Here is a 26755-nt window from a genome sequence, read left to right as displayed (position 1 = left end):
AATCTAGAAGAAATAGACAAATTCTTAGGAGTAAAACCTTCCAAAACTGCACCAGGAAGAAATAGAAAATATGAACAGACCAATTCCAAGCACAGAAGTCAACACTGTAATAAAAAAAAAAAGTCTCCAAAAAAAAGCAAAAGCCCAGGGTCAGATGGCTTCACAGGTGAATTCTACCAAAAGTATAAAGAAGAGCTAACACATATACTGCTCAAACTCTTTCAGAAAATTGCAGAGGAAGAAAAACTCCCAATCCCATTTATGAGGTTACCATCATCCTGATAATTAAACCAGACAAAAGTGCCAAGAAAAAAGAAAATTACAGGCCAATATCATGATGAACACAGATTCAACAATCCTCAATAAAATTCTAGCAAACAGAATCAACAACACATTAAAATGATTGTATACCATGATCAAGTGGGCTTTATCTCAGGAATGCAAGGACTTCAATATATAAAAATCAATCAATGTGATACACCATATTAAAGTTGAAATTTAAAAATCATATGATCATCTCAATAGATGCAGAGAAAGCTTTTGATAAAATTCAACATCCATGTGTGATAAAAATTCTCCAGGTAGTAGACATAGAAGGATCATACCACAATGTAGTAAAGGCCATATACAACAAACCCACAGTAAATATTCTCAATGGTGAAAAACTGAAAGTATTTCCTCTAAGATCAGGAAAAAGACAAGTGTGCCCACTCTTGTCACTATTATTCAACATAGTTTTGGAAGTCTTATCCACAACAATCAGAAAAGAAAAGGAAATAAAAGGAATCTAGAGTGGAGGAGAAATAAAATTCTCATTGTTTGCTGACAACATGACATTAAACATAGAAAATTACCAGAGCTAATCACTAAATATAGCAGAGTCACAGGATATAGTATTAATACAAAGAAATCCCTTGCATTCCTATATACTAAAAAAAAAAAAAAATCAGAAAGAGAAATTAAAGAAATAATCTCATTTGCCATTGCAACAGGAAGAATAAAATACCTAGGAATAGATCTAATTAAAGAGACAAAAGACCTGTATGCAGAAAACTATAAGACATTTTTGAAAGAAATCAAAGATGACACAAACAGATGGAGAGAGATATATACCATTTCTTGGATTGGAAAAATCAATGTTGTGAAATGATTATAATACCCAAATCATTCTACAGACTCAATCAATTCCTACCAAACTATCAGTAGTGCTTTTCACAGAGCAAAAAATTTCAAAATATGTGTGGAAACACAAGAGACTCTGAATAGCCAAATCAATCCTGAGGAGGGGAAATAAAGGAGCTAGAGGAATCAGTCTTCCTGTCTTCATACTACACTACAAAGCTACAGTCATCAATATAGTATGGTGCTGGCACAAAAACAGAAATATAGGCCAATGGAACAAGATAGAAAGCCCATAGATAAGCCCATGCAACCATGGGCACCTTGACTTTGACAGAGAAGGGAAGAATATACAATGGAGAAAAGACAGCATCTTCAATAAGTGTTTCTGGAAAACTGGATAGCTACACTTAAATTAATGAACTTAGCACACCCCCTAACACCATACACAAAAGTAAACCCAAAATGGATTAAAGACTTATATGCAAGGCCATAAACTATAAAACTCTTAGAGAAAAACATAGAACACCCCTTGACATAAATCACAGTAGGATACTTTATGATCCACCTTTTAGAATAATGGAAATAAAAACAAAAATAAACAAGTGAGACCCAATTAAATTTAAAAGCTTTTGCACAGCAAAAAACAAGGTGAAAAGACAATCCTCAGAATGGGAGAATATAATAGCAAATGAAACAACTGACAGAGTAATCTCCAAAATATACAAGCAGCTGATGCAGCTCAATACCAGAAAAACAAACAACAACAACAAAAAAAAAAAAAACTGGGCTAAAGACTCAAACATACATTTCTCCAAAGAAAACATACTCAGATGGTAAAGAATATGCCTGCAATGCAGGAGACCTGGGTATGGAAGATCCACTGGACAAAGAAATGGCAACCCACTCCAGTATTCTTGCTGGTGAATTCCATGGACAGGGGAACCTGGCAGGCTACAGTCTATGAGGTCACAAAGAATCACACACAATGGAGCAGCTAACACACACACACACATACACACACAATACACACATGAAGGGATGTTCACCATCTCTCATTATTCAATTCAGTTTAGTTCAGTCGCTCAGTAGTGTCTGACTTTTTGTGACCCCATGAATCGCATCACGCCAGGCCTCTTTGTCCATCACCAACTCCCAGAGTTCACTCAGACTCATGTCCATCAAGTCAGTGATGCCATACAGCCATCGCATCCTCTGTCGTCCCCTTCTCCTCCTGCCCCCAATCCCTCCCAGCATCAGAGTCTTTTCCAACGAGGCAACTCTTCGCATGAGGTGGCCAAAATACTGGAGTTTCGGCTTTAGCATCATTCCTTCCAAAGAAATCCCAGGGCTGATCTCCTTCAGAATGGACTGGTTGGATCTCCTTGCAGTCCAACGGACTCTCAAGAGTCTTCTCCAACACCAGTTTAAAAGCATCGATTCTTCAACGCTCAGCTTTCTTCACAGTCCAACTCTCACATCCATACATGACCACAGGAAAAACCATAGCCTTGACTAGATGGACCTTTGTTGGCAAAGTAATGTCTCTGCTTTTCAATATGCTATCTAGGTTGGTCATAACTTTCCTTCCAAAGAGTAAGCGTCTTTTAATTTCATGGCTGCAGTCACCATCTGCAGTGATTTTGGAGCCCAAAAAAATTAAGTCTGTCACTGTTTCCACTGTTTCCCCATCTATTTCCCATGAAGTGATGGGACCAGATGCCGTGATCTTCATTTTCTGAATGTTGAGCTTTAAGCCAACTTTTTCACTCTCCACTTTCACTTTCATCAAGAGGCTTTTTAGCCTCTTTTTAGCCTTTTTCCTCTTCACTTTCTGCCATAAGTGTGGTGTCATCTGCATATCTGAGGTTATTGATATTTCTCCTGGCAATCTTGATTCCAGCTTGTGCTTCTTCCAGTCCAGCGTTTCTCATGATGTACTCTGCATATACGTTAAATAAGCAGGGTGACAATAAACAGCCTTGACGTACTCCTTTTCCTATTTGAAACCAGTCTGTTGTTCCATGTCCAGTTCTAACTGTTGCTTCCTGACCTGTATACAGATTTCTCAAGAGTAGAGAAATGCAAATCAGAACTACAATGAAGTATCACTTCACATTGGTCAGAACGGCTATCATCAAAAAATCTACAAGTAATAAACCCTGGAAAGGGTGTGGAGAAAAGGGAAACCTCTTGCATGTGGGAATGTAAGTGGATACAGCCACTATGGAAAACAGTATGGAGATTCCTTAAAAAAAAACAAACTCTTGCATGTGGGAATGTAAGTGGATACAGCCACTATGGAAAACAGTATGGAAATTCCTTTAAAAAACAAACAACTAGTAATCACACTACCGTATGACCCAACAATCTCACTACTGGGTATATACACTGAGGAAGCCATAATTGAAAAAGATGCATATACCCCAATTTTCACTGAAGCACTGTTTATAAGAGCTAGGACATGGAAGCAAGCTAGATGCCCATTGATGGATGAATGGATAAAGTAGTGGTACATACATACAATGGAATAAAAAGTAATAAATTTGAGTCAATTTTAATGAGGTGGGTGAACCTAGAGCCTATTATCCAGAGTGAATAAGTCAAAAAGAGAAAAACATATTGTATATTAATACACATATATGGAATCTATAAAAATTCTACAGATGAACCAGTTTGCAGGGCAGCAATATAGATGCAAACATAGAGAACAGATTTTGGACCCAATGGGGGAAGGAGAGGAAGGTACGAATTTAAAGAGTAACATTGAAACATATACATTACCATATGTAAAATAGATAACAAGTGGGAATTTTCTGTATGATCAAGGGAGCTCAAATCCTGTGCTCTGTGAAACCCTAGAGGGGTGGGATGGTGTGGAAGTTGATAGAAAGGTTCAAGAGGGAGGGGACATATGTATGCCTACGGCTGATTCATGTTTATGTATGACAGAAAGTAACACAATGTTGTAAGGCAATTATCCTCCCATTAAATATTTAACAAATTCTTGGGATTTCATATATTAAAGAGGCCCCTGCCTCGGTGTTTTTAATGCCCCAACAGTCATTTCTGAGCCATTATCCAAAAAACATTATTACTTTTACATGAGGCTGCCTATCTTTTCTAGCCTAAGAATCTACCAGATCTTGACCTTTTTTTGTGTGTGAGTAAACTTTTTATTTATTTATTTTTGTTGTTTTTTGTTTGTTTGTTTTTTAAGTATAAATTTATTTCTCTTAATTGGAGGCTAATTACTTTACAATATTGTATTGGTTTTGCCATACATTGACATGAATCTGCCACTGGTGTACATGCGTTCCCCATCCTGAAACCCGCTCCCGCCTCCCTCCCCATCTGGGTCATCCCAGTGCACCAGCCTCAAGCATCCTGTATCATGCATCGAACCTGGACTGGCGATTCATTTCACATAATGATATTATACATGTTTCAATGCCATTCTCCCAAATCATCCCACCCTTGCCCTCTCCCACAGAGTCCAAAAGACTGTTCTATACATCTGTGTCTCTTTTGCTGTCTCACATACAGGGTTATCGTTACCATCTTTCTAAATTCCAGATATAGGCATTAGTATACTGTATTGGGAGGAGCTACCCCATGCCCCCACGCCCGAGGCCAGGGGCGGTGAGGAGTTACCCGGAGCCGTGGCTGCGTGGGCGCAGGAGGGCCTAGACGAGCTATCCCACACTGAAGGTCAGGAAGGGCGGCGGTGAGGAGATACTCCTGGTCCAAAGTAAGAAGCAATGGCTGCGCTTTGCTGGAGCAGGCATGAAGAGATACCCCACGCCCAAGGTAAGAGAAACCCAAGTAAGACGGTAGGTGTTGCAAGAGGGTATCAGAGGGCAAACACACTGAAACCATACTCACAGAAAACTAGTCAATCTAATCACACTAGGACCACAGCCTTGTCTAACTCAATGAAACTAAGCCATGCCCGTGGGGCAACCCAAGACGGGTGGGTCATGGTGGAGAGATCTGACAGAATGTGGTCCACTGGAGAAGGGAATGGCAAACCACTTCAGTATTCTTGCCTTGAGAACCCCATGAACAGTATGAAAAGGCGAAATGATAGGATACTGAAAGAGAAACTCCCCAGGTTACTAGGTGCCCAATATGCTACTGGAGATCAGTGGAGAAATAACTCCAGAAAGAATGAAGGGATGGAGCCAAAGCAAAAAGAATACCCAGTTGTGGATGTGACTGTGATAGAAGCAAGGTCCGATGCCATAAAGAGCAATATTGCATAGGAACCTGGAATGTCAGGTCCATGAATCAAGGCAAATTGAAAGTGGTCAAACAGGAGATGGCAAGAGTGAATGTCGACATTCTAGGAATCAGCGAACTGAAATGGACTGGAATGGGTGAATTTAACTCAGATGACCATTATATCTACTACTGCGGGCAGGAATCCCTCAGAAGGAATGGAGTGGCTATCATGGTCAACAAAAGAGTCTGTAATGCAGTACTTGGATGCAATCTCAAAAACGACAGAATGATCTCTGTTCATTTCCAAGGCAAACCATTCAATATCACAGTAATCCAAGTCTATGCCCCAACCAGTAGTGCTGAAGAAGCTGAAGTTGAATGGTTCTATGAAGACCTACAAGACCTTTTAGAACTAACACCCAAAAAAGATGTCCTTTTCAGTATAGGGGACTGGACTGCAAAAGTAGGAAGTCAAGAAACACCTGGAGTAACAGGCAAATTTGGCCTTGGAATACGGAATGAAGCAGGGCAAAGACTAATGGAGTTTTGCCAAGAAAATGCACTGGTCATAACAAACACCCACTTCCGACAACACAAGAGAAGACTCTACACATGGACATTACCAGATGGTCAACACGAAATCAGATTGATTATATTCTTTGCAGCCAAAGATGGAGAAGCTCTATAGAACCAGCAAAAACAAGACCAGGAGCTGACTCTGGCTCAGATCATGAACTCCTTATTGCCAAATTCAGACTTAAATTGAAGAAAGTAGGGGAAACCACTAGAACATTCAGGTATGACCTAAATCAAATCCCTTATGATTATACAGTGGAAGTGAGAAATAGATATAAGGGCCTAGATCTGATAGATAGAGTGCCTGATGAACTATGGAATGAGGTTCATGACATTGTACAGGAGACAGGGATCAAGACCATTCCCATAGAAAAGAAATGCAAAAAAGCAAAATGGCTGTCTGGGGAGGCGTTACAAATAGCTGTGAAAAGAATAGAAGCGAAAAGCAAAGGAGAAAAGGAAAGATATAAGTATCTGAATGCAGAGTTCCAAAGAATAGCAAGAAGAGATAAGAAAGCCTTCTTCAGCAATCAGTGCAAAGAAATAGAGGAAAACAACAGAATGGGAAAGACTAGGGATCTCTTCAAGAAAATCAGAGATACCAAAGGAACATTTCATGCAAAGATGAGCTTGATAAAGGACAGAAATGGTATGGACTTAACAGAAGCAGAAGATATTAAGAAGAGATGGCAAGAATACACAGAAGAACTGTACAAAAAAGATCTTCACAACCCAGATAATCACGATGGTGTGATCACTGACCTAGAGCCAGACATCCTGGAATGTGAAGTCAAGTGGGCCTTAGAAAGCATCACTACAAACAAAGCTAGTGGAGGTGATGGAATTCCAGTTGAGCTATTCCAAATCCTGAAAGATGATGCTGTGAAAGTGCTGCACTCAATATGCCAGCAAATTTGGAAAACTCAGCAATGGCCACAGGACTGCAAAAGGTCAGTTTTCATTCCAATCCCAAAGAAAGGCAATGCCAAAGAATGCTCAAACTACTGCACAATTGCCCTCATCTCACACGGCTAGTAAAGTAATGCTCAAAATTCTCCAAGCCAGGCTTCAGCAATATGTGAACCGTGAACTTCCTGATGTTCAAGCTGGTTTTAGAAAAGGCAGAGGAACCAGAGATCAAATTGCCAACATCTGCTGGATCATATAAAAAGAAAGAGAGTTCCAGAAAAACATCTATTTCTGCTTTATTGACTATGCCAAAGCCTTTGACTGTGTGGATCACAATAAACTGTGGAAAATTCTTCAAGAGATGGGAATACCAGACCACCTGATCTGCCTCTTGAGAAATTTGTATGCAGGTCAGGAAGCAACAGTTAGAGCTGACCGTGAAACAACAGACTGGTTCCAAATAGGAAAAGGAGTTCGTCAAGGCTGTATATTGTCACCCTGTTTATTTAACTTATATGCAGAGTACATCATGAGAAACATTGGACTGGAAGAAACACAAGCTGGAATCAAGATTGCCAGGAGAAATATCAATAACCTCAGATATGCAGATGACACCACCCTTATGGCAGAAAGTGAAGAGGAACTCAAAAGCCTCTTGATGAAAGTGAAAGAGGAGAGTGAAAAAGTTGGCTTAAAGCTCAATATTCAGAAAATGAAGATCTTGGCATCTGGTCCCACCACTTCATGGGAAATAGATGGAGAAACAGTGGAAATAGTATCAGACTTTATTTTTCTGGGCTCCAAAATCACTACAGATGGTGACTGCAGCCATGAAATTAAAAGACGCTTACTCTTTGGAAGGAAAGTTATGACCAACCTAGATAGCATATTCAAAAGCAGAGACATTACTTTGCCAAAAAAGGTTCATCTAGTCAAGGCTATGGTTTTTCCTGTGGTCATGTATGGATGTGAGAGTTGGACTGTGAAGAAAGCTGAGCACCGAAGAATTGACGCTTTTGAACTGTGGTGTTGGAAGAGACTCTTGAGAGTCCGTTGGACTGCAAGGAGATCCAACCAGTCCATTCTAAAAAGATCAGTCCTGGGTGTTCTTTGGAAGGACTGATGCTGAAGCTGAAACTCAAGTACTTTGGCCACCTCTTGAGAAGAGTTGACTTACTGGAAAAAACTCTGATGCTGGGAGGGATTGGGGGAAGGAGGAGAAGGGGATGACAGAGGATGAGATGGCTGGATGGCATCACCGACTCGATGGACATGAGTTTGAGTGAACTCCGAGAGTTGGTGATGGACAGGGAGGCCTCGTGTGCTGTGATTCATGGGGTCGCAAAGAGTCGGACACGACTGAACTGAATACTCCATTGTGTATATGTACCAAGCTTTCTTATCCATTCGTCTGCCAATGGACATCTAGGTTGCTTCCATGTCCTGGCTATTGTAAACAGTGCTGTGACGAATATTGGGGTACACGTGTCTCTTTCAATTCTGGTTTCCTCGGTATGTATACACAGCAGTGGGATTGCTGGGCCATATGGCAGTTTTATTTCAGGTTTTTAAAGGTATCTCCACACTGTTCTCCATAGTGGCTGTACTAGTTTGCATTCCCACCAACAGTGTAAGAGGGTTCCCTTTCTCTCCACCCTCTCCAGCGTTTATTGCTTGTAGACTTTTGGATAGCAGCCATTCTGACTGGTGTGAAATGCTACCTCATTGTGGTTTTGATTTGCATTTCTCTGATAATGAGTGATGTTGAGCATCTTTTCATGGGTTTGTTAGCCATCTATATGTCTTCTCTGAAGTAATGTCTGTTTAGTTCTTTGGCCCATTTTTTGATTGGGTCGTTTATTTTTCTGGAATTGAGCTGCAGGAGTTGCTTGCATATTTTTGAGATTAATTCTTTGTCATTTGCTTCATTTGCTATTATTTTCTCCCATTCTGAAGGCTGTCTTTTCACCTTGCTTATAGTTTCTTTTGTTGTGCATAAGCTTTTAATTTTAATTAGGTCCCATTTGTTTATTTCTGCTTTTATTTCCAATATTCTTGGAGGTGGATCATAGAGGATCCTGCTGTGATTTATGTCGGTGAGTGTTTTGTCTGTTTTCCTCTAGGAGTTTTATAGTTTCTGGTCTTACATTTAGATCTTTAAGGAGAGCCATAAACATCTTTTCTAGATACTGTGTTAATTGCTTTTGTTGCATTCCCTGTCTTCCTTTTCTTTCAAAATTCCATTTTCCTAAATCACCCAGTTGCTGGACTTAATCAATTACTACATTAATGGGAGTGCCCATCTCATTTAACAAAGGGTTAAAATGACATGCTTGTAACTGGGAAGAGCCATTTTAAAGATTTTGTTTCTCATCTGTACTATTAAAAGCATTTGTGACATCTCATCTACATGCCCCACAAAGATAGCACTTTTCATTCATAGCCTCCTCCTTCAGTCTGAACACAGTGGTTTAAAGTATACCAAGGGTGATCACTTCCATCCAAAGTGGATTCTAAAGACTATTTCTTAATGCACCCTTCAACCACTGCTTCTAGAAGATTTGAGTCTCCAGGACTTTTTACTTTTATTTCTAAAAACTTGTTGCACACAAGAATCATTGCTGATAGTGTCAAATTTATTTGTGTCATCCTCATCTATGAGAATTTCAGCTGCCCCAGTATCATATATGCACACTACCCAGGAAAAGAGGGCTCTCCAGACCTGTGAACAACCTGCTTATGATGTCATTAATTTCATGTTGAGTGTAATCCTCAAGGGTGTCTTTCCTAAGTATCATTATAGATCAACATGCATGAGCAACATTGAAACCACAAATCCAACACATACAATAGAGTCACAAAAACCAATACACAATAGACCATTTAGACTTAATTGATATCTACAAGACACTACCTCTGTAAAAAGCAGAATACACATTCTTTTCAACTGAGTATGGAATGTTCTCCAGGATAGACCAATTACTAGCTCGCAAAACAAGTCTCAACAATTTAAGAAGATAGAAAAGATATCAAGTATTGTTCCAGACCACAACTGTATGAAACAAAAATCAACTACAGAGAGAAGAAAGATTTTAAAAATATATATGGAGACTAGACAACATGCTACTAAAAAAAAATCATTGGCTCAATGATGAAATCAGAAAACATCTCAAGAAAAACATCAATGAAAGCATTATTTTACAAAATCTATGTGACGTAGCAAAAGCAGTTCTAAGAGTGAAGTTCATAGCAATACATGTGTTTCTCTAGAAACAAGAGAAATTCATACAACCTAACCAATCACCTAAAAGAATTAGAAGAAAACAAAGCCCCGAGTCAGGAAAAGGAAGGAAATAATAAAGATCAGAGAGGAAACGAACAGAGTAGAAATTTCAAAAAATAGAAAAGATCAATGAAACCAAAAATTATTTTTTTGAAAAGATAAACAAAATTGACAAACCTCTGGCCAGACTCACCAAGAAAAAATGAGAGATGGCCCAAATGAATGAAATAAGAAATGAAAGAGGAAAACTAACAACAAATACCACCAACATACAAAAAAAGTACCCAGCAAGTTGGGTAGCCTATAAGAAATGGACTAATTTCTACAAACTTACAGAGTGCTAAGACTGAGTAAAGAAGGAGCAGATAATCTAAACAGATTGATCAGTAGAAGTAAAACAATCTGTAATTTAAAAACCTCCCTGCAAACAAAAGTCCAGGACCAGATGGCTTCACAGAGGAACTCTTCTAAGCACATATAGAAAAATATATACCTATCCTTCTCAAGCCATTTCAAAAAATTAAAAAGCAGGGAACACTATTATCCTGACATCAAAATCAGATGAAGACACTACAAAAAAAGAAAATTATAGCCAATATATTTGATGAGTATGGATTAAAATCACCAAAAAAAAATCAGCAAACTGAATCAAACAATGCATACAAAGGATCACAAATCATGATCAAATTGAATTTATTCCAAGGTCACAAGGATGCTTCAATTTATGCAAGTAAATCAATATAATGCACCACATTAACAAAAGGAAAGACAAAAACTATACGATTATCTCAATAGATGAAGAAAAGGCATTTAACAAAATTCAACATCCATTTATGATTAAAAAAAACTTTCATCAAAATGGATATAGAGGGAACATAACTCACCATAGTAAAGGTCTTTTACAACAAACTCACTGACACTATAATACTAAAAGCTGAACCCCTTGTCACTAAAATAAGGAACAAGACAAAGATGCCCACTCTCATTGCTTCTATTTAGCATAGTATTGGAAGTACTAGCAACAGTAATCACACTAGAAAAAGAAGCTATCCAAATTCGAAAGGAAGAGATAAGACTGTCACTATTTGCAGATGACAGGATACACTACATCAGTTCAGTTCAGTTCAGTTACTCAGTCGTGTCCTACTCTTTGCGACCCCATGAACCGCAGCATGCCAGGCCTCCCTGTCCATCACCAACTCCCAGAGTTCACTTAGACTCATGCACATCGAGTCGGTGATGCCATCCAGCCATCTCATCTTCTGTTGTCCCCTTCTCCTTCTGCCCCCAATCCCTCCCAGGAACAGAGTCCTTTCCAGTAAGTCATCTCTTCGCATGAGGTGGCCAAAGTACTGGAGTTTCAGCTTTAGCATCATTCCTTCCAAAGAACACCCAGGGATTATCTCCTTTAGAATGGACTGGTTGGATCTCCTTGCAGACCAAGGGACTCTCAAGAGTCTTCTCCAACACCACAGTTCAAAGCATCAATTCTTCGGCGCTCAGCTTTCTTCACAGTCCAACTCTCGCATCCATACATGACCACTGGAAAAACCATAGCCCTGACTACATGGACCTTTGTTGGCAACTAATGCCTCTGCTTTTCAATATGCTATCTAGGTTGGTCATAACTTTCCCTCCAAGGAGAAAAGGTCTTTTAATTTCATGGCTGCAATTACCATCTGCAGTGATTTGGGAGCCCAAAAAAATAAAGTCTGATACTGTTTCCACTGTTTCCCCATCTATATGTCAAGAAGTGATGGGACCAGATGCCATGATCTTCGTTTTCTGAATGTTGGGCTTTAAGCCAACTTTTTCACTGTCCTCTTTCACTTTCATCAATAGGCTTTTTAGTTCCTCTTCACTTTGTGCCATAGGGTGATGTTATCTGCATATCTGAGGTTACTGATATTCCTCCCGGCAATCTTGATTCCAGCTTGTGCTTCTTCCAGCCCAACATTTCTCGTGATGTACTCCGCATAGAAGTTAAATAAGCAGGGTGACAATATACAGCCTTGATGTACTCCTTTTCCTATTTGGAACCAGTCTGTTGTTCCATGTCCAGTTCTAACTGCTGCTTCCTAACCTGCATATAGGTTTCTCAAGAGGTAGGTCAGGTGGTCTGGTATTCCCAATTCTTTCAGAATTTTCCAATTTATTGTGATCCACACAGTCAAAGGCTTTGGCATAGTCAATAAAGCAGAAATAGATGTTTTTCTGGAACTCTCTTGCTTTTTTGATGATCCAGCAGATGTTGGCAACTTGATCTCTGGTTCCTCTGCCTTTCCTAAAACCAGCTTGAACATCTGGAAGTTCACGGTTCATGTATTGCTGAAGCCTGGCTTGGAGAATTTTGAGCATTACTTTACTAGCGTGTGAGATGAGTGCAATTGTGCAGCAGTTTGAGCATTCTTTGGCATTGCCTTTCTTTGGAATTGGAATGAAAACTGACATTTTCCAGTCCTGTGGCCTCTGCTGTTTTCCAAATTTGCTGGCATATTGAGTGCAGCACTTTCACAGAATCATCTTTCAGGATTTGAAATAGCTCAACTGGAATTCCTTCATCTCCACTAGCTTTGTTCGTAGTGATGCTTTCTAAGGCCCGCTTGACTTCACATTCCAGGATGTCTGGCTCTAGGTGAGTGATCATACCATCATGATTATCTTGGTCATAAAGATCTTTTTTGTACATTTCTTCTGTGTATTCTTGCCACCTCTTCTTAATATCTTCTGCTTCTGTTAGGTCCATACCATTTCTGTCCTTATCAAGCCCATCTTTGCATGAAATGTTCCCTTGGTATCTCTAATTTTCTTGAAGAGGTCTCTAGTCTTTCCCATTCTGTTGTTTTCCTCTATTTCTTTGCATTGATTGGTGAGGAAGGCTTTCTTATGTCTTCTTGCTATTCTTTGGAACTCTGCATTCAGATACTTATATCTTTCCTTTTCTCCTTTGCTTTTCACTTCTCTTCTTTTCACAGCCATTTGTAAGGCCTCCCCAGACAGCCATTTTGCTTTTTTGCATTTCTTTTCCATGGGGATGGTCTTGATCCCTGTCTCCTGTACAATGTCATGAAGCTCAGTCCATAGTTCATCAGGCACTCTATCTATCAGATATAGGCCCTTAAATCTATTTCTCACTTCCACTGTATAATCATAAGGGTTTTGATTTAAGTCATACCTGAATGGTCTAGTGGTTTCCCCTACTTTCTTCAATTTAAGTCTGAATTTGGCAATAAGGAGTTCATGATCTGAACCACAGTCAGCTCCCGGTCTTATTTTTACTGACTGTATAGAGCTTCTCCATCTTTGGCTGCAAAGAATATAATCAATCTGATTTCGTGTTGACCATCTAGTGATGTCCATGTGTAGAGTCTTCTCTTGTGTTGTTGGAAGAGGGTGTTTGCTATGACCAGTGTGTTCTCTTCACAAAATTCTATTAGCCTTTTCCCTGCTTCATTCTGTACTCCAAGGCCAAATTTGCCTGTTACTCCAGGTGTTTCTTGAGTTCCTACTCTTGCATTCCAGTCCCCTATAATGAAAAGGACATCTTTTTTGGGTGTTAGTTCTAAAAGGTCTTGTAGGTCTTCATAGAACCATTCAACTTCAGCTTCTTCAGCATTACTGGTTGGGGCATAGACTTGGATTACTGTGATATTGAGTGGTTTGCCTTGGAAACGAACAGAGATCATTCTGTCATTTTTGAGATTGCATCCAAGTACTGCATTTCGGACTCTTTTGTTGACCATGATGGCTACTCCATTTCTTCTAGGGGATTCCTGCCCGCAGTAGTAGATATAATGGTCATGTGAGTTAAATTCACCCATTCCAGTCCATTTTAGTTACACTACATAGAGAACCTTAAAATCTCCACCCCAAAAATATTAGAACTAACACATGAACTCACCAAGTTTGCAGGATACAAGGTTAATATTTTAAAAATCTGTTTTGTTTATACATATTAATAATCAAATATCACAAAGGAAAGTAAAAAAAAAAAAATTCCATTTACAAAAAAAACCTAGGAATAAAATTAACCAAGGAGATGAAAGACCTATTTACTGGAAACTGGACTGGAAGAAACACAAGCTGGAATCAAGATTGCCGGGAGAAATATCAATAACCTCAGATATGCAGATGACACCACCCTTGTGGCAGAAAGTGAAGAAGAACTAAAAAACCTCTTGATGAAAGTGAAAGTGGAGAGTGAAAAAGTTGGCTTAAAGCTCAACATTCAGAAAACGAAGATCATGGCATCCGGTCCCACCACTTCAGGGGAAATAGATGGGGAAACAGTGGAAACAGTGTCAGACTTTATTTTTAGGAGCTCCCAAATCACTGCAGATGGTGACTGCAGCCATGAAATTAAAAGACGCTTACTCCTTGGAAGGAAAGTTATGTCCAACCTAGATAGCATATTCAAAAGCAGAGACATTACTTTGCCAACAAAGTTCCGTCTAGTCAAGGCTATGGTTTTTCCTGTGGTCATGTATGGATGTGAGAGTTGGACTGTGAAGAAGGCTGAGCACCAAAGAATTGATGCCTTTGAATTGTGGTGTTGGAGAAGACTCTTGAGAGTCCCTTGGGCTGCAAGGAGATCCAACCAGTCCATTCTGAAGGAGATCAGCCCTGGGTGTTCTTTGGAAGGAATGATGCTAAAGCTGAAACTCCAGTACTTTGGCCACCTCATGCGAAGAGTTGACTCATTGGAAAAGACTGATGATGGGAGGGATTGGGGGCAGGCGGAGAAGGGGACGACAGAGGATGAGATGGCTGGATGGCATCACTGACTCGATGGATGTGAGTCTGAGTGAACTCCGGGAGTTGGTGATGGACAGGGAGGCCTGGCGTGCTGCGGTTCATGGGGTCGCAAAGAGTCGGACACGACTGAGCAACTGAACTGAACTGAACTGATAAAACATTGATAAAGAAAACTGAAAATGATTCAAAGAAATGAAAAAAAATATCCCATGCTCTTAGATTAGATTGGAAGAATCAATATTATTAAAATAGGTAAACTACTCAAAGAAATCTGCAGACTTAATGCAATTTCTCTCAAAATACCCAGAAGTATTTTCATAGAACTAAAACAGATAATTCTGAAATTCATATAAAACCTCAAATTGCCAAAGCAATCCTGGGAATAAAGAATAAAGCTGGAATTATAATCTTCCAGACTTTAGGACTATACTCCCAACCTATGGTAATCAAAGTAGGGTGGTATTAGCACACACATAAAAAACAGAACATCAGAACATAAATCAATGGAACAGAAATAGAGAGCCCAGAAATAAATCCACACACCTATGGTCAATCTATAACAAAGGGGACAAGACTTTATAATGGATAAAAGACAGTCTCTTCAAGAAAAGATACAGGGAACGCTGGCCAGCTACATGTGAAACGATGAAATTAGAACTTTTCCTCATACAATATACAATACTAAAGTGAAAATGGTTTAAAGACCAAAATTTGAGACATGACACCATAAAACTCCTAGAAGAGAACATAGACAGAACACTCTTTGACATAAATTGTAGCAACACATTTTCAGATTGGTCTGCTAAGGCAAAATAAATAAAAGCAAAAATAAACAAATGAGACATTTAAACTTAAAAGCACTTACATAGCAAAGGAAATCATCAAGAAAACAAATAGATGATCTATAGAATGGGAGAAAATATTTACAAACAATGCAACCAACAAGGGGTTAATATTCAAAGTATTCAAATAACTCATGCAACTCAAAATCAAATAAGCAACCCAATTAAGAAGGGGGCAAAAGACCTGACTAGACAGTTTCTAAAGAAAACACATAGATGGCTAAGAGGTACATGAAAAGATGCTCAACATTGCTTATATCAAAGAAACACAAATCAAAAGCACCATGAGATGTCACCTCACACTATTCAGAATAGCCATCATCAAAAAGCCTACAATTAATAAATGCTGGAGAGGGTGTGGAGAAAAAAACCCCACTCCTACACTGTTGCTTGGAATATAAATTGGTGTAGCAGTTTGGGAAACAGTATAGTGGTTCCTTAAAAAACTAAAAGTAGAACTACCATATGATCCAGCAATTCCACTCCTGAGTATGCATCCAAAAAAGAGGTTCTCAAAAATGCAAGTGAAGACAAATCTCTGACTATAGCAAACCATAAGCTGATGTCATGTAATTAATTTTATACAGTAATGAGTTTTGCAGCAGAACAGTACTCTAATTTAGTTCTGCCAAAGTCAAGTGAGACCATATCACACCTTCCAATTTGGCCCGTACAAAAATTACCCTCAGCTCCTTGTCCATTTTATAACATCCTCATGCTCTTGAGATATGACAGATCAACAGTGGAACAAACATCAAGGGTAGATTGATTTAGATACTTGCCTCTGACTTGATAGAAAACACAGGAGCAGTGTAGCAAATTACAATGAAACTTCCCAGTCCCAGGAATGAGGTTGGTAAAGCTTCTTTTGTGCTTGCTTTTTTTTTTTCCTGGAAGGCCCTTAAACTTGCACCTGTTCCTTTCCCAAGAAAGCAACACCTACATACCAACTTACTAGGCAAACAGTCATACACGACTATTAAGAAACGGAATGCTTTTCTGTCAGTTCACATGGAGCACTTTATTAACGCCACATTTGAGTCAGTCTTATTAAACAAAAAAACTATTTAAGAGCTCCAGCACAGAGCATCGATGCACTCTGCCAGGTCCATGATTTGCATTTGAAGGATAAGATTCAGTGTTCACAGTCAATCACAAGTGAAACTACTACTTTGAGGGGCATATTAAATACACCAGTAATCTGGGCATCAAGATACTCATACTTTGAGCTCTAGATGTTGTTCTTTCACTGTCACTTATACAAGCATGAAGTCAAACTGATAAGACCTAGATGAAAACAGTCCTTTTATGTGAGGTTCAACAATTTTTATTCATTTCTTTCTAAAGATAATGAGCTTGTAGTACTAAAGACTGATGGAAATTAACAAAACAAAAACTAAACCTGCCTCAGCCACAATTCAGTTTTCTTCCCCAGATTCTTCCCAAACCATCACTATATAAAAGACCCCAAAGAAAAGCTTTTCAAAAACCACTAAAATAACCAAGGAACCAAATCATACTAATATTTTGACTGATTTTAAGGCACTGATCTCAGGAAATCTCACTATTGTTCTCTCTATGCAGATCAAAGCTGAAAATGAGCAACAACACTGAGAAGCAGTATGTGTGGTCAAAACAAAACAAATGGTGAGCAGATCTGGGGCAACAGAGCTTGGTCTGAATATGAAAGTAGAAAGTTTTGCACATTTTAAAATTTTTGGTCATTAATGCATGACAATGATTATATTCTAAAAATCTAGGTTTTCACACAGTAAATCTATTCCCTGTTATATATATATGACAGCACTTGACCTTTCCAGCTAATAATTATACCGTTTTTCTTTATTAATTTGCTTCCTGCTATGTTCACAGCAAATTATTCCCACTTTCTTTTTTGCAATTAATTGTATGATTTGTTTAATTGATCCTTCCCCAGTTTGGATATCTTTTTCCAAATTGTTGCTATTTCTTTTAAATTGTGATTTAGTATTTAGGAAAATTTTACTTTTCAACTGTACAAAGACAAAATATGATAACTATGTTCTTGAACCTCTTTTTTATTCTTGAACCCAATTCCCACCACATCAAAAACAATTCTAGGCTACTAAGAGAGTGAGAATTCAACTCAGTTCTGACACTTTCTACCCAGAGGCAGCATCACATTCTACAGGTCACGGATTCAAGACTACAAGACTAAATTCAGGTGGAAGTTACATGCCCTAATTGTTGCTATAAATAAGAAATCCCCATGACCCCTTCCTCTGGTTCAATTAATTTGCTAGAGCAACTCACAGAACCCATAGCAATATTTTCCTCACCAGATTACCAATTTATTACAACAAGATATAACTCAGAAACCATCAGAATAAAGAGATACACAGGGCAAGGCACAGAGCTTCCATACTTTTTCCAGGCACTTCACCATCTCAGCACATGTAATCTGGAGGTTTTACAAACACTGTCCTTTTGGGGTTTTACTGAGGCCTCGTTACTTAGGCATGATTGATGAAATCCTTGACCATTGGCAACTAATTCAATCTCCAACTCCCTTTCCCCTCCCCCAAGGTCAAAGGGATGGTGCTGAAAACTCCCATCCACTCCCAAAGCTAGTGGATGTGATGGAATTCCAGTTGATCTGTTTCAAATCCTAAAAGATGATGCTGTGAAAGTGCTACTTTCAATATGCCAGCAAATTTGGAAAACACAGCAGAGTCCACAGGACTGCAAAAGGTCAGTTTTCATTCCAATCCCAAAGAAAGACAATGCCAAAGAATGCTCAAATTACTGCACAATTGCACTCATCTCACATGCTAGCAAAGTAATGCTCAAAATTCTCCAAGCCAGGCTTCAACAGTACATGAACTGTGAACTTCCAGATGTTCATGCTGGATTTAGAAAAGGCAGAGGAACCAGAGATCAAATTGCCAACATCCACTGGAACATCAAAAAAGCATGAGAGTTCCAGAAAAACATCTACTTCTGCTTTATGACCATGCCAAAGTCTTTGACTGTACGGATCACCACAAGTTGAGGAAAATTCTTAAAGAGATGGGAATACCAGACCACCTGACCTGCCTCTTGAGAAATCTGTATGCAGGTCAGGAAGCAACAGTTAGAACTGGACATGGAACAACAGACTGGTTCCAAATCGGGAAAGGAGTACATCAAGGCTGTATATTGTCACCCTTCTAACTTAACTTATATGAAGAGCACATCATGAGAAACGCTGGACTGGAAGAAGCACAAGCTGGAATCAAGATTGCCGGGAGAAATATAATAACCTCAGATAGGCAGATGACACCACCCTTATGGAAGAAAGCGAAGAAGAACTAAAGAGCCTCTTAATGAAAATGAAAGAGGAGAGTTAAAAAGTTGGCTTAAAGTTCAACTCAGAAAACTAAGATCATGGCATCTGGTCCCATCACTTCCTGGCAAATAGATGGGGAAAGAGTGGAAACAGTAACTGACTTTATTTTTCTGGCATCCAAGATCACTGCAGATGGTGATTGCGACCATGTAATTAAAAGATGCTTACTTCCCTTGTGGCTCAGACGATAAAGCGTCTGCCTACAATGCAGAAGACCCAGGTTCGATCCCTGGGTCGGGAATGTCCTCTGGAGAAGGAAATGGCAATCCACTCCAGTACTCTTGCCTGGAAAATCCCATGGATGGAGGAGCATGGTAGGCTACAGTCCATGGGGTTGCAAAGAGTCAGACATGACTAAGCGACTTCACTCACTCACTCCTTGGAAGAAGAGTTATGACCAACCTAGATAGCATATTAAAAAGCAGAGACATTACTTTGTCAACAAAGGTCGGTCTAGTCAAGGCTATGGTTTTTCCAGTAGTCATGTATGGATGTGAGAGTTGGACTATAAAGAAAGTTGAGTGCCAAAGAATTGATGCTTTTGAACTGAGGGGTTGGAGAAGACTCTTGAGAGTCTCTTGGACTGCAAGGAGATCCAACCAGTCCATCCTAAAGGAGATCAGTTGGGTATTCATTGGAAGGACTGATGTTGAAGCTGAAACTCCAATACTTTGGCCACATGATGTGAAGAGCTGACTCATTTGAAAAGACCCCAATGCTGGGAAAGATTGAGGGCAGGAGGAGAAGGGGATGACAGAAGATGAGATGGTTGGATGGCATCACCAACTCAATGGACATGAGCTTGGGTAGGCTCCAGGAGTTGGCCAGACAGGGAGGCCTGGCACACTAAAGTTAATGTGGTCACAAAGATTCAGACACGACTGAGTGACTGAACTGAACTGAGGGGAACATTTCATGCAAAGATGGGTACAATAAAGGACAAAAATAGTATGGACCTAACAGAAGCAGAAGATATTAAGAGGTGGCAAGATACACAGAAGAACTACACAAAAAAGATCTTCATGACCCAGATAATCACGATGGTGTGATCACTCACCTAGAGCCAGAAATCCTGGAATGCAAAGTCAAGTAGGCCTAAGAAAGCATCACTATGAACAAAGCTAGTGGAGGTGACGTAATTCCAGTTGATCTATTTAAAATTACAAAAGCTGAGTGCTGTGAAAGTGCTGCATTCAATATGTCAGCAAATTTGGAAAATTCAGCTGTGGCCACAGGACTGGAAAAGGTCAGTTTTCATTCCAATCCCAAAGAAAGGCAATGCCAAAGAACGTTCAAATTACCACACAATTGCATTCATTTCACACACTAGCAAAGTAACGTTCAAAATTCTCCAAGCCAGGCTTCAACAGTACATGAACTGTGAACTTCCAGATATTCAAGTTGGTTTTAGAAAAGGCAGAGGAACCAGAGATCAACTTGCCAACGTCCATTGGATCATCAAAAAACCAAGACAATTCCCAAAAAACATCTACTTCTGCTTTATTGACTATGCCAAAGCCATTGACTGTGTGAATTACAACAAACTGTGGAAAATTCTGAAAGAGATGGGAATACCAGACCACCTGATCTGCCTCTTGAGAAATCTGTATGCAGGTCAGGAAGCAACAGTTAGAACTGGACATGGAACAACAGACTGGTTCCAAATCGGGAAAGGAGTACATTAAGGCTGTATATTGTCACCCTTCTAACTTAACTTATATGCAGAGCACATCATGAGAAATGCTGGACTGGAAGAAGCACAAGCTGGAATCAAGATTGCCGGGAGAAATATCAATAACCTCAGATATGCAGATGACACCACCCTTATGGCAGAAAGAGAAGAACTAAAGAGTCTCTTGATGAAAGTGAAAAAGGAGCATGAAAATGTTGGCTTAAAACTCAAATTCAGAAAACTAAGATCGTGACATCCCGTCCCATCACTTCATGGCAAATAGATGGGGGAAAATGGAAACAGTGAACAATTTTATTTCCTTGGATGAAAAGCTATGATCAACCTAGATTCCATATATAAAAAGTAGACTTTTTATATGCTGACAACAGTCCATATAATCAAAACTATTGCTTTTCCAGTAATCATATATGTATGTTAGAGTTGGACCATAAAGAAAGCTGAGCACTAAAGTATTGATGCTTTTGAACTGTGGTGTTGGAGAATACTCTGGAGAGTCCCTTGGTCTACAAGATCAAACCAGTCAATCCTAAAATAAATCAGTCCTGAATATTCATTCTAAGGACTGATACTGAAGCTGAAGCTCTAATACTTAAACCACATGATGCGAAGAACTGTATCATTAGAAAAACCCTGATGCTGGGAGAGATTGAAGGTAGGAGAAGAAGGGGATGACAGAGGATGAGATGGTTGGATGGCATCACCAACTCAATGGACATGAATTTGAGCAAGCTCTGGGTGTTCATGATGGACAGGGAAGCCTGGCATGCTGCAGTCCATGCGGTTGCAAAGTGTCAGACAGGTAAGATATTGAACTGGCTGAACACTTAAATTGGTGGACTGAGAAATGTCTATGTTGATAAACATTTATTAGAAGTATTTTTTTTTTCATTTACTCATCAAGAAAAAAATGAACATGAATTTTTTTCTTTATTTTTGCATCTGAGTCACCAGAGAAGCCCCCATACAGCTTTTCAAAACTGGGAGATAGGCAGCTTTAAAGTCATCTTCCTTGTATCTCTACAGCCCGCAAAGAAGTCAAATTAAAATTACTAGGTCTAAGTTATCTGATGTTTTTGATATACAAGTCAAGAATTAAGAGAAATTTTAAGACATTAAAGAGAAATTCTCTTAAGGGAAGAGAATTTAGGACAGGTAAAATGATGTCTGTAGATCTGAGGGTAAAAATAGAGGTAAAACTACTTTTTCAAAAAATTCCCTGCTTACTCGCAAAGAAACACTTTGATCACCAGTGGTGTCTGAAATATACCCACAGACATCTGTAGAATGTGTCAGATAATTTTTAGCAGTACTCTTTGGACTCAGAGAATGTCCAATTATTCATTCATTTATGGACACAAAAACTATTTTAAAGAAACATTTACTAAACATTTTCATTTCTTCTTCCCCACATTTAAAAGTCTAGAACCTCCCTTCATCAGCATTCCCCAACACCACCAGCTAATCTCATGATGGTTTTCAAAGACCTCTTGTATATGATTCCATCCAGCTTTGCTCAACCCAAAGTGCTTTAGGATCTAAATGCGAGCTTCAGTAGCTCTTCCTCAAGACACACACATGTATGCACACACACACACATCCTTCAGCAAGGCATATTTCTCATTAAAAGCAAGTATGCTGTGAATAGCAACAAAAACTTTACCCGTGGGGAACATATGAATTTTTAAATATTAGATTGTGCATTATGAGATACTATGAATAAGGAAATGTAACAAGTATATTCTGTTCTTAACAAATACCACCGACCCACATGCCATATCCTCCATCACGTGCAGTTAAACACACCCAAGTCATTAGAAGAATAAATTTTAGAATTAGCACAGAAAAGTTTTCTTATCTCTAAAATATTGCCAAAATTATTATTTCTAACCGACCTTAGAGTGCTTAGTAGATTTCAGAGTTTTATGAATGATAAGTACGTCTATCTGTCCTGCCTTACAGAGTAATAAATGGGCCAATTTCCTTTGTCTTTGCATATGAACAATCTACACTTTGCCTAATAAAGGCTATGAAAGGAAGTGAAATTCACTGAGAAAGCTTGGGCTATAGCACCTAACTGCAAGGATGGAACTCTGACTCTGTCAGTGCCTGTTAACTTTGGAACTATTCATTCATTCAAAAACATTATTCAGTCTTCAAAATATACAAGCAGCTCATGCAGCTCAGTTTTAGGAAAGCAAGCAACCCAATGTAAAAATGGGCAGAAGACCTAACCAGACATTTCTCCAAACAAGATACACAAGGATCAACAAACACATGAAAAGATGTTCAACACTGCTTGTTATTAGAGAAATGCAATCAAAACTACAATGAGTTATGACCTCACACCAGTCAGAATGGCCATAATAAAAAACTCTATAAACAATAAATGCTAGAGAGAATGTGGAGGAAAGGGAAATCTACTGCCCTGCTGGTGGGAATACAAATTGATACAGCCACCATGGAGAACAATATGGAGATTTCTTTAAAAACTAGGAATAAAACTACCATATGACCCAGCAATCCTACTACTGGACATACACCCTGAGAAAATCATGCACCCTGATGTTCATTGCAGCACTATTTACAATAACCAGGACATGGAAACAACCTAGATGTCCATTAACAGATATGAATAAAGATAATGTGGTACATATAGACAACTGAACATTACTCAGACATAAAAAGAACAAATTTGAGTCAGTTCAACTGAGGTAGATGAACCTAGAACCTGTTATATAGAGTGAAGTAAAAGAGAAAGAGTAAAATAGGTATTGTATATTAAATCCTCGGAGAAGGCAATGGCACCCTACTCCAGTACTCTTGCTTGGAAAATCCCATGGACGGAGGAGCTTGTTAGCCTGCAATCCATGGAGTCGCTAAGGGTCGGACACGACTGAGCGACTTCACTTTCACTTTTCACTTTCATGCATTGGAGAAGGAAATGGCAACCCTCTCCAGTGTTCTTGCCTGGAGAATCCCAGGGACGGGGGAGCCTGGTGGGCTGCCATCTATGGGGTCGCACAGAGTCGGACATGACTGAAGTGACTTAGCATAGCATTAAACTCTAGAAAAATGGTACTGATGAACCTATTTGCAGGGCAAGAATAGAGACACAGACATAGGGAAGGGACTTGTGGACACAGCAGGGAAGGGTGAGGGTGGGATGAATTGAGGGAGTAAGTACTGAAATATATACATTACCATGTGTGAAACAGATAGCTAGTTGGAATTTTTGGTATAACACAGGGAGCTCAGCCTAGTGCACAGTGACAGCCTAGGGGGTCAGATGAGGGTGGTGTTGGAGGGAGGTTCAAGAAGGAGGGGATATATGTATACACATGTCTTATTGAAGTTGCTGTATGGTAGGAACCAATACATTTTAAAGCAAGTATGCTACAATTAAAATAAATTTGAAAAATTGTATTCAATCAGTCAAAAATTTATTGAGTGCTAATAGTGTACTAGGCACTATTTTAAGTGCTTGCAATACAACAAAGAACAAAACTAAGCTTCCTAATCTTTTCAAGATTATAGTCTAACAAGAAGAGAGAGAATAAATTATCAGTTCAGTTCAGTCGCTCAGTCGTGTCTGACTCTTTGTGACCCCATGAATCACAGCATGCCAGGCCTCCCTGTCCATCACCAACCCCCAGAGTTCACTCAAACTCATGTCTATCAAGTCAGTGATGCCATCCAGCCATTTCATCCTCTGTCATCCCCTTCTCCTCCTGCCCCCAATCCCTCCCAGCATCAGGGTCTTTTCCAAAGAGTCAACACTTCACATGAGATGGCCAAAGTATTGGAGTTTCAGCTTCAGCATCAGTACTTCCAATGAACACCCAGGACTGATCTCCTTTAGGATGGACTAGTTGGATTTCCTTGCAGTCCAAGGGAGTCTCAAGAGTCTTCTCCAGCACCAGAGTTAAAAAGCATCAATTCTTTGGTGCTCAGCTTTCTTCAGCTTTCTTCACAGTCCAACTCTCACATCCATACATGACCACAGGAAAAACCATAGCCTTGACTAGATGGACCTTTGTTGGCAAAGGAATGTCTCTGCTTTCAATATGCTATCTAGGTTGGTCATAACTTTCCTTCCAAGGAGTAAGCGTCTTTTAATTTCATGGCTGCAGTCACCATCTGTAGTGATTTTGGAGCCCAGAAAAATAAAGTCTGACACTGTTTCCACTGTTTCCCCATCTATTTCCCATGAAGTGGTGGGACCGGATGCCATGATCTTCGTTTTCTGAATGTTGAGCTTTAAGCCAACTTTTTCACTCTCCACTTTCACTTTCATCAAGAGGCTTTTGAGTTCCTCTTCACTTTCTGCCATAAGGGTGGTGTCATCTGCATATTTGAGGTTATTGATATTTCTCCCGGCAATCTTGATTCCAGCTTGTGCTTCTTCCAGCCCAGCATTTCTCATGATGCAGAGTCTGCATATAAGTTAGATAAGCAGGGAGACAATATGCAGCCTTGACACACTCCTTTTCCTATTTGGAACCAGTCTGTTGTTCCATGTCCAGTTCTAACTGTTGCTTCCTGATCTGCATATAGGTTTCTCAAGAGGCAGATTAGGTGGTCTGGTATTCCCATCTCTTGAAGAATTTTCCACAGTTTATTGTGATCCACACAGTCAAAGGCTTTGGCATAGTCAATAAAGCAGAAATAGATATTTTTCTGGAACACTCTCGCTTTTTCAATGATCCAGAGGATGTTGGCAATTTGATCTCTGGTTCCTCTGCCTTTTCTAAAACCAGCTTGAACATCTGGAAGTTCATGGTTCACATACTGCTGAAGCCTGGCTTGGAGAATTTTGAGCATTACTTTACTAGCATGTGAAATGAGTGCAATTGTGCGGTAGTTTGAGTATTCTTTGGCATTGCCTTTCTTTGGGATTGGAATGAAAACTGGCCTTTTCCAGTCCTGTGGCCACTGCTGAGTTTTCCAAATTTGCTGGCATATTGAGTGCAGCACTTTCACAGCATCATCTTTCAGGATTTGGAATAGCTCAACTGGAATTCCATCACCTCCACTAGCTTTATTCGTAGTGATGCCTCCTAAGGCCCACTTGACTTCACATTCCAGGATTTCTGGGTCTAGGTGAGTGATCACACCATCATGATTATCTGGGTCGTGAAGCTCTTTTTTGTACAGTTCTTCTTGCCACCTCTTCTTAATATCTTCTGCTTCTGTTAGGTCAATACCATTTCTGTCCTTTATTGAGCCCATCTTTGCATGAAATGGTCCCTTGGTATCTCTATTTTTCTTGAAGATATCTCTAGTCTTTCCCATTCTGTTTTCCTCTATTTCTTTACATTGATCACTGAAGAAGACTTTCTTATCTCTCCTTGCTATTCTTTGAAACTCTGAATTCAGATGCTTATATCTTTCCTTTTCTCCTTTGCTTTTTGTTCCTCTTCTTTTCAAAGCTATTTGTAAGGCCTCCTCAGACAGCCATTTTGCTTTTAAATAATAGTATAATAATAAATAATAGTTATTATTAAAAAGTAACTATACATGGCATGTTATAGTATGTTAAGTGTTTATGGGGAAAATATAGGTAGGATAGGATGAGAAGGATAGCAAGGTGAAGGGAATGTCATTTTTAATAGAGTTGTTTTGTAGGCCTTATTGATCCTTAAAAAAATATGAAGGAGATGAGAAACGTATCCATGTTTGACAAGTTCAAAAATATCATGGAAGCCATTTTTGCTAGGACAGAGTGATCTATGTAGTAGGAAAGAAGTAGGAAACTTCTTTCCATAAAGTAGGAAAGAAGATCAAAAAGGTTAAGGATGGGGTAGCTAGTAGGTGTGTAGATCATGTAGAACCTTGGAAGACACTGAAAAAAGTTATACTCTGTGTAAAATGATGGAAAGTGGGAGACCACTGCATAGTTTTGAGCAGAGGGAGTAATATAATCTGACTAATATTTAAAAGGGTTAGTTTGATTGTTATGTTAAGAAGGGACTGGGGTGGGGGGGAAG

The 26755-nt window shown here is 39.3% G+C and overlaps 1 protein-coding gene across 1 annotated transcript in view; it reads right to left on the bottom strand.

Annotated features, from left to right (window-relative positions):
- GUCY1A2 (guanylate cyclase 1 soluble subunit alpha 2) overlaps positions 1-2581 on the bottom strand; it is a 586113-nt gene extending 583532 nt beyond the window's left edge. Inside the window, exon 1 of the mRNA XM_059874953.1 lies at positions 1985-2581. The gene's annotated coding sequence lies outside the window, so the exon portion shown is untranslated. The remainder of the gene's footprint in view (positions 1-1984) is intronic.
- Between the last annotated feature and the right edge of the window lie 24174 nt (positions 2582-26755).

This window comes from Bos taurus, chromosome 15 (genome assembly GCF_002263795.3).
Source record: "Bos taurus isolate L1 Dominette 01449 registration number 42190680 breed Hereford chromosome 15, ARS-UCD2.0, whole genome shotgun sequence".
Lineage (NCBI taxonomy): Eukaryota > Metazoa > Chordata > Mammalia > Artiodactyla > Bovidae > Bos > Bos taurus.
Note: the sequence above shows the minus strand (reverse complement) of the source record. Positions and strands in the feature narration are given on the sequence as shown.